The following is a 9,490-nucleotide window of genomic DNA, read 5'->3' as shown; positions in this document are numbered from 1 at the left end:
AAAATATGTTATGCCAGGTCATCTGGTTTGAGTTTTATCTCACTGCTCACATTTTAAATTTATATTCCTACCTTGTTTAAAATATGAAAAAATGAGGGTTAGAAACTTGCTGCTTCTATATAAACACTTTTGTGTATTGTCACTGCTCTAGTAAGCATATACGTTATGTTATAGCAATATTCACATCATCTCCTGTGTATCCTTATGTACCCCAAAAGTACAACTGTCTGACAGAATAGTCTTCATAATTTGTAACTTTTAAATACATTAACAATTCCTGTTTCATATTTTCATTTTATTATGATACCTTTTAGGAATCTATATAATTTTATAGTAAAAATCTAAGTTTCATATTATGATAAATTTAATTTAATTTTAATTTTAACATTTTATTCTCTCAATTTAGGTACAAGTTATGGAACATAAATTGAAAGCAGCTAATATTCAAACCAGTGAATCAGAGACAATTTTATATAAAAAATGTCAAGACCTAGAGTCTCTACTACAGGAAAAAGATGACATCATTCAAAATTTGGAACTGCAGTTTGAAGAGCAGGTAGGAAAATTTTAATCATCAAAGACTTATAAATGTGTGTACTCATTTGTGCATAAACACAAAGTTTAAAAGGAGTCTAGATTTCTAAATGTGAAGGGGAAAATCTTACTTAAGTCAACCCACAGGATTGTATCACATGTGCTGGTGAAAGGTTAAGGTAAAATGGCATTCGATTTAAGTCCAGGGTGAGTCCAGGCAAGATCTGGCACTTTTTAGACGGTACAGTGTTCTTTCACATTCAGACTTAGAATTTATGTGTACAGTTTAAGTAGGAAATACTTAGTTATCAGCAGCATTATGTCCATAAAATATTTGTAATCAATTTTGTTTTAGATTGTTACAGTGTTGGAAATATTTATAGAACATTGTATTTTATATATTTATGTTTGATACTAATCCTTCTGCTTAGAAATGTATACACTGTTTTAAACCACTACTATTGAGAACAAGTACAGAAGTTTATTTTAGATTTTTATTACAAAAACTGTGTTAGTGTCGTTTACTTAAGTAGTCATTTAATGTAATTTAAATATGACCATTATGACATTGTTTTGTTATGCTCATTAAATTGTTGTTTATTTTCAGCATTTTTTAAATTTCTCTGGGGATTAGTATTTCTTTGTTAGTGGTTTGCAGCTTTATACCGGCCTCCAGTTTCCGCCCATTGTAATTTACGGTAACCATATTCCCGGTAGTTTTGTGATCATAACCATATTTTAAGGTTGGTGAAGTAGACTTTTTCAGTCTATATTTTTCCTGGGTCTTTTTTAAATTAATGCTTGAGGGAGTTCTAGCCATTATACCAGATTTTTAGTCTCCTCTTCCTAACCTGGTTGACCCTGTTCTACTGTTCCAGAAATGTTTATTTTATTGATATATTCAGTGTATTGACTTCAGTGTGTTGATCATTCAAAGAAAGAGAAGAACAATTATTAAAACTAGCAATGTTTGCATCTATCTCTGTGGATTCTTATTGTATTTGCTGGATAAATTTTCTCTTTTAAAAATCTGATAATTTGCAGGTAGATGTCCTAAATCTGAGACAGGTTTTAAGTGGATTTGTCTTGCATATTATCAGGTAACATTTCTGGACCACTGAGTTTATGTTTGAACTAAACAAATTGCAAATGTTATTTCAGAAACAAGAATCCAAGAAGCTAAAATAATAGAAGAGAAAGCAGCTAAGATCAAAGAATGGGTAACAGTTAAGTTAAATGAGGTATTTGTTGCTATATTTTTTCTTTTCTTTTCTTTTACTTTATTCTTTTTTAGTAGGTAAACAATCAGAATATACAATCATCTGAGTGAAACAAAAAATTCAAATCAGTTGATGGTGCTGCTCTTTTTTGGTAAATCTGAGATAGGTAGCTTTTATTTTAACATCCATTGTATTTCAAAAATTAAACAATTGATAGACATCTGATGATCAGTGTAAATAGTCTCACTCTAATTACTTAATTTTAGTTCTAATTAGTTAATTTTAAATAATTATAGAGCATATCTGTATATATTATAAAATTAATATATTTGGTATCTGAAGTACAGATTAAATACTGAAATAGTTTGGTTTCAAATAATTTTACAGTGGAAAAAACTTAGGGGGGGCCAGGCGCGGTGGCACATACCTGTAATCCCAACAGCTGTGGAAGCTGATGCAGGAGGATCACGAGTTCAAAGCCACCCTCAGCAAAGGCGAGGTGCTAAGCAACTCAGTGAGATTCTGTCTCTAAATAAAATACAAAATCGGGCTGGGGATGTGGCTCAGTGGTTGAGTGCTCCTGAATTCAATCCCCAGTACCAAAAAAAAAAAAAAAAGCTAGGGGGTGAAAACTTGCAAAACTCTCAGTTGTGGAAAAATTAATATTGGTGCCATAATTATCTAGTTTGATAGCCTATGATGATAAATTCATATATTTGCATGTCATTTTATTTTACTGCATTTGGAGTAAACATATTAATGTTTTCTAAATATAATTATTTATTAGCATGTTTTAGAAATGTTATTCCTATGTAAGAGAATATCACTGTGTTGTTTTAGCTGGAACTGGAGAATCAGAATCTTCGTTTGATCAACCAAAACCAAACTGAAGAGATAAAAGCACTACAGTCAAAACTACAAGGTATAAACATTTTCACCAAGATATCCTAGTTGGATTTATTTGGCTATATAGGATTTACTATTTTTTACTTATGATTTAAAAATTTTATTATAAATATAGTATTAGGAATTATTTTCATGAAATGAAGGAATTTCCAAACAAATCAGAACTCAAGTGAATGTATCCAAGTGAATGTTGGCCCTAAATGTGGAAGGTGATGATATACAAGTTTACCAAACTTGTTACTACATAGGTTAAAAAAAACATGGACAGGTAGTAATTTTGCCTTTTTCTATTCTAAAATTCATTTAATTTGTCCTCATAGTAAGTTGCATAGAGTTGATTTTACTGAAAGTATTATTTATTATGTTAGCCCAGGATGTCAGGGATTATGGACAGTGTATACCAATCTCTAATAATGATGGTGTTTTGGTCCTTCCAACCCATGTAGTACTCTATCTCCTGGTTTTCTTAAAGAACACAGAAGACCTATGAAGCCAGATAGTAGATTATAAATATTTGTATTAGAGGTATGTACTTCAAAAGGCCGAGAATACTCTGGCCTCTGAAAGAAAAATGTCTTTTCGTGGGGATTAAGGAATCATGAACATGATACACTTGTATTTGCCTGGGGGACTTTGGAGAAAGCTCCTTGGCTTGCTATGTGCCCTGGAAATGACATTAACCTCCAGAGCTATTTATAACTTTTGATTGTTTACAAATAATTAAACCAAAAGGAATATTTGCTACATTTCAGATAATTCATAACAATATTTTATAGGCTCAAAAGTAACTTTTCGGTCTGGGGTTGTGGCTCAGTGGTAGAGTGCTTGCCTAGCATGCTTGAGGCAATGAGTTTGATCTTCAACACCACTTAAATGTAAAATAAAGATATTGTGTCCACTTAAAACTAAAAAATGAATAAAAAAGTAACTTTTCATAATGTAAAAATTGGGTAATGTGGTTAGTGGTTACACCACATATTTCGTCTTTGAGCTATAAATCAGCACTTTTTAATAGAACTTTCTGTGATTTAAGAAATATTCTTTACTTGTGCTGTCCAATATGATGACCACGAGCCACATATAACTATTTGAGAGTAAAGAACTTTTATTAGTCATGAAGTATGACTCTTGTGACTGAAGAACTGAATTTTAAATTTTACTTAATTGATTTAAATCACCATATTGAACAGCACAGCTAGACATTAGTGAACAACCTGAAAAGTATAAACTAATTTGAATATTTCATTTCAGGTATATTTGCTTTAAAAATCAGTTGTTATTTTCAATTTTGCTTTGTATCCTAGTTTTCAACAGTGATTGAAATTCTTACAACCTGAGTGTTTTGAGCAGAATTTGATGATGTGAATAAATTCTTTGGATTTTCCAATACATGGGATTACTTGCTTTTAACTTCAAAACCTAAGGTTGAGTAGTGTAACTATCTTTAATTGAGATTTTCTTAGTACACTATTCTGGTGAAAGCCCCTCAATTGCACATCAGGTTGAAAAAGAGGTGAATACAGCAAGGTGTACTATAATTTATGCTTATACTACATGACCTAGTATAGAGGTTTTAAAACTTCGTTTAGCAATGGAATCCTTAAAAGGAGGAAAATTATGTAGAATTTGAGCAGGTAAAAGAGGTAAAAGCAGTGTTGGGTGATGGTCCAGAATTCTACAAACTTGGCCTTTTCCATGCCTCTTTTTGTATCCTCTGGGTCTCACAAAATGCACTGGGAAAATGTTGGTATGGTAGGAAGAATATGGGCTTTGAAGAGAGCTTTAATGCCTTATTACTTAATAACTGTTGTATCTCCAGAACATTTTTTTACATTAGTAAAATTGCCATTATAATAGTGCCTTCTGATTTCATGTAGGAATATATAGACTTATTGATTACAGGGCATTTTGTTACTGCATATTAATACTTACTTGATCATTTTCTCTACTTGTATGACAAAAATAAGTGCCTTCATGGCTGATCTGGAGTTTCATATTTAGAATTAAAGTTTCAGATTTGTGTGACATTTACCCTTATTGAAATAGATTGAACATACTAGGCCCACTAAAAATTGTTATTTTTTCCGATTTTTATTTTTATTTTTTAGTACCAGGGATTGAACACAGGGATCCTTACCACTGAGCCATATCTCCAGCCCCTTTTTTATATTTTCTTTAGACAGGGCCTCGCTGAGCTGCTAAGGCTGACTTTCAACTTCTGATCCTCCTACCTCAGCCTCCCAAGTCACTGGGATTACAGGCTTGTGCCACCGCACCCAGCTCTAATATTCTTGACTTGCAATTTTTTGTCTTCATTGCAGCCTCTTAGATTTTAAAGACTAAGAGATACTGATAATTGGAAACTAGGCTTGGAGAGGAGAAAAGATATATTATATCGTGAATATAAGATGGTATTTAAAAAATATATATGCATGTACATTTGTCCCTCAGTATCCATAAGGGATTGATCCCAGGATCCCTGTAGATACTGGAATCTGAGAATGCTCAAGTTCCTTATTTAAAATGGCACAGTATTTACATATAGTCTATGTAACTCCTTCTATAATTTTAATCATTTCTGGATTGCTTATAATACCTAATACAATATAAATGTTTGTAAATATTAGTTATACTCTATCATTTAAGGAATAATAAGAAAAACATCTATATGTGTTCACTACAGAGGCAGTCTTTGTTCAGAATATTTTTTAATCTACAGTACATTGAGTTCACAGATATGAAATCCACGGATGCAGAGAATCAAATGTATGCAACCATTACAATCAAATTGTGAATTAGTTCTGTGAGAGATGATCAACACAAAAACATTAAAAGATACATCTAAAAGAACATAATATATAAAGATATCTTTCTTATCCACTGCTTAATTATCAGTTGCTACTTAGCTTATCCCTTTATCCAGAGTGAAGAATTTCATTTTTGGAAACTCCTCTCTAGGATCTCCATGGTTTTGATCTTATAAGCAGGAGTGTTAAAGGTCCTAGAGATGAATTAAATCACTGATTAGGTGAATTACTATATGAATTTTCTAAATTTTATATCTGCCCCCTTTTCCCCCTAACAAAGTGATTAAGGTTCTTTATGTTGTGATCACCATGAAGCAAACCCCTCCATCTGCTTCCTTCTCATTATTAACTAAAATAGGCAAAAATTACAGTGATTGGGGCTGGAGATGTGGCTCAGCGGTAACGCGCTCGCCTGGCGTGCGTGCCGCCCGGGTTCGATCCTCAGCACCACATACCAACAAAGATGTTGTGTCCGCCGAGAACTAAAAAATAAATATTAAAAATTCTCTCTCTCTCTCTCTCTCTCTCTCTCTCTCTCTCTCTCTCCTCTCTCACTCTCTCTAAAAAAAAATAAAAAAAATAAAAATAAATAAAAATTACAGTGATCAAGTGATATTTGTACCTATGGTAATCTATATTTCCTTTGGTTGTTTTGGCAGCCAGTACTTCAGACAATGGCATTATCACACAATTTTCAACCAATATTAACAAGTATTTAACAATACTTGACTTTTTAAGAAACTGTAATGCTCTAGTTATTTATAATCAGGTTTTAGTTTGTGTTTCTTGTTTTTATTTGACCACTGCTCTTAAAGGGATTTGTTTTCTCTCTGGAGTCAAGAAAATATTTTGGATATTCGAAATATATATAAAAAAAAAAAAACAGACCCATGATGCTTAACAATGGGGCTCCTCTGTTACTGTGCCTAAATTATGATAAACTTGAGACTTTTTTCCTGATGTAAAGAGTAATTTGTCGATCTTGTGGGAAGAGCTGAAGCAGGCGCTCTTGGCTCGGAGCGGCCCGCTGCAATCCGTGGAGGAACGGGCCACCGAGCCACCATCATGCCTGGGCACCTACAGGAAGGCTTCGGCTGCGTGGTCACCAACCGATTCGACCAGTTATTTGATGATGAATCGGACCCCTTCGAGGTGCTGAAAGCAGCAGAGAACAAGAAAAAAGAAGCCGGAGGGGGCGGCGTTGGGGGACCTGGGGCCAAGAGCGCAGCTCAGGCCGTGGCTCAGACCAACTCCAACGCGGCAGGCAAACGGCTGCGTAAAGAGTCCCAGAAAGACCGCAAGAACCCACTGCCCCCCAACGTTGGCGTGGCTGACAAGAAAGAGGAAACGCAGCCGCCCGTGGCTCTTAAGAAAGAAGGAATAAGACGTGTTGGAAGAAGACCTGATCAACAACTTCAGGGTGAAGGGAAAATAATTGATAGAAGACTAGAAAGGCAACCGCCTCGTGAAAGGAGATTTGATAAGCCACTTGAAGAAAAGGGTGAAGGAGGCGAATTTTCAGTTGATAGACCAATTATTGACCGACCCATCCGAGGTCGTGGTGGTCTTGGAAGGGGTCGAGGAGATGGATTTTTTTTTTCTTAAAGAGAGAGTGAGAGGGGGGGGGAGAGAGAGAGAGAGAGAGAGAGAGAGAGAGAGAGAGAGAGAGAGAGAATTTTAATATTTATTTTTTAGTTCTCGGCGGACACAACATCTTTGTTGGTATGTGGTGCTGAGGATCGAACCCGGGCGGCACGCACGCCAGGCGAGCGCGTTACCGCTGAGCCACATCTCCAGCCCGAGGAGATGGATTTGATTCTCGTGGCAAACGTGAATTTGATAGGCATAGTGGAAGTGATAGATCTTCTTTTTCACATTACGGTGGCCTGAAGCATGAGGATAAACGTGGAAGTAGCGGATCTCACAACTGGGGAACTGTCAAAGATGAATTAACTGACTTGGATCAATCAAATGCCACTGAGGAAACACCTGAAGGTGAAGAACATCCAGTGGCAGATACTGAAAATAAGGAAAACGAAGTTGAAGAAGTTAAGGAAGAGGGTCCAAAAGAGATGACTTTGGATGAATGGAAGGCTATTCAAAATAAAGATCGTGCAAAAGTAGAATTTAATATCCGAAAACCAAATGAAGGTGCTGATGGGCAATGGAAGAAGGGATTTGTTCTTCATAAATCAAAGAGTGAAGAGGCTCACGCTGAAGATTCGGTTATGGACCATCATTTCCGGAAGCCAGCAAATGACATAACATCTCAGCTGGAGATCAATTTTGGAGATCTAGGCCGCCCAGGACGTGGTGGCAGGGGAGGACGAGGTGGGCGTGGGCGTGGTGGACGCCCAAACCGTGGCAGCAGGACTGACAAGTCGAGTGCTCCTGCCACTGATGTGGATGACCCAGAGGCATTCCCAGCTCTGGCTTAACTGGATGCCATAAGACAACCCGGTTCCTTTGTGGACCCTCCTGTTCAAAGCTTTTGCATGCTTAAGGATCCCAAACGACTAAGAAATTAAAAAAAAAAAAGAGAGACTGTCATTCATACCATTCACACCTAAAGACTGAATTTTATCTGTTTTGAAAATGAACTTCTCTTGCTACACAGAAGTAACAAATATGGTAGTCAGTTTTGTATATAGAAGTGTATTGGTAGCAGGGATGTTTTCATAATTTTCAGAGATTATGCATTCTTCATGAATACTTTTGTATTGCTGCTTGCAAATATGCATTTCCAAACTTGAAATATAGGTGTGAACAGTGTGTACCAGTTTAAAGCTTTCACTTCATTTGTGTTTTTTAATTAAGGATTTAGATGTTCCCCCAATTACAAACTGGTTTTAAATATTGGACATAATATCAGTTTTAATGCCTGCTTTGCATTTTCACACATGGTCAGCTGGGACATGTAAACTTTGATTTGTCGAATTTTATGCTGTGTGGAATACTAACTACTTTATGTATTTTAACTTAGTTTTAATATTTTCATTTATGGGGAAAAATCTTTTTTCACTTCTCATAATAGCTGTTATATATGCTAAATCTTTATATACAGAAATATTAGTACTTGAACAAATTCAAAGCACATTTGTTTATTAACCCTCGCTTCCTGCATGGTTCATTAGGTTCAAATTATACCCGATTCACAATTTCAACTATATTTACTTTCAAAATATGTGACTTTCCCATTTTAAAAGCCAAGCTAGACACTTTATTTGTGGAAGTTGTTTGAGCTACTTAGTGTTGATAAACACATCCTGTCAAGTGTTATGGATATAGGATTTCTACCCCCCCCCAACAGGGTGAGTGGAATAAGTTGATTTGCTCTAATGGGTAATGTTAGACTTCTGTAAAATAAGTGTCTGGCACTTGCTATGATTTTTGTTTGATAGGTCCCCAAATCAGAATGTTACATCTGTAATCAACAACCCTTTTAACCTTTCTTGTTCTGAAGAAACCAAAGGGCACTGGTTAGTATGGTGAGATGGGGAGAGTCTTCAATTTTTGAAATTTGGAATGCAGACAGCTTTACTTTATAAGGTTGGAACAGCAGCACCATCCATAAAACATAAGCCAAAAATCTTTAACTGTTGAAAAATGATTTCCTATATTGTTACTATTTGGTCTTAAATTGTTAGATGAATATTTGTACCAGAGAAGGTGATAAATATCTTTTCCCTCTTCCTTTATTAGAAAATTAGGTAATTAATGGATTCCTTGAACAGGAGCATCACCACTTACTAAACACATGGATAGAATGATCAATAAACAGGTTTTGTAGTATTTTTTTTATTCTGCCACATTTATTGATTAAACAGGGAAGGGATTTTATTTAAAGTTTTAACTTCTGTCACTTGTCAGTTATTTTCTACCTCTGGTAAGGTCCAGTTTTTAAAATATTGGAGATTTTAAATTTAACATGTCTGCTATGTAGTTGATTGGTTTTCACTTATACTTCTGAAAAAAAGATTGTACAGTACAAAAGTTATTCGTTTGGATTGGATGTATCAATCT

The 9,490-nt window shown here is 35.1% G+C and overlaps 1 pseudogene; it reads left to right on the top strand.

The window, feature by feature from the left end:
- The first annotated feature begins 6,532 nt into the window (after nt 1-6,532).
- LOC144252451 (SERPINE1 mRNA-binding protein 1-like) lies at nt 6,533-7,905 on the top strand (annotated as a pseudogene).
- Nucleotides 7,906-9,490: the final 1,585 nt, after the last annotated feature.

This window comes from Urocitellus parryii, unplaced genomic scaffold (assembly GCF_045843805.1).
Source record: "Urocitellus parryii isolate mUroPar1 unplaced genomic scaffold, mUroPar1.hap1 Scaffold_43, whole genome shotgun sequence".
NCBI classification, from domain to species: domain Eukaryota; kingdom Metazoa; phylum Chordata; class Mammalia; order Rodentia; family Sciuridae; genus Urocitellus; species Urocitellus parryii.
The sequence above is the reverse complement of the archived record's forward strand: the minus strand, read 5'-3'. Positions and strand labels throughout refer to the sequence as shown.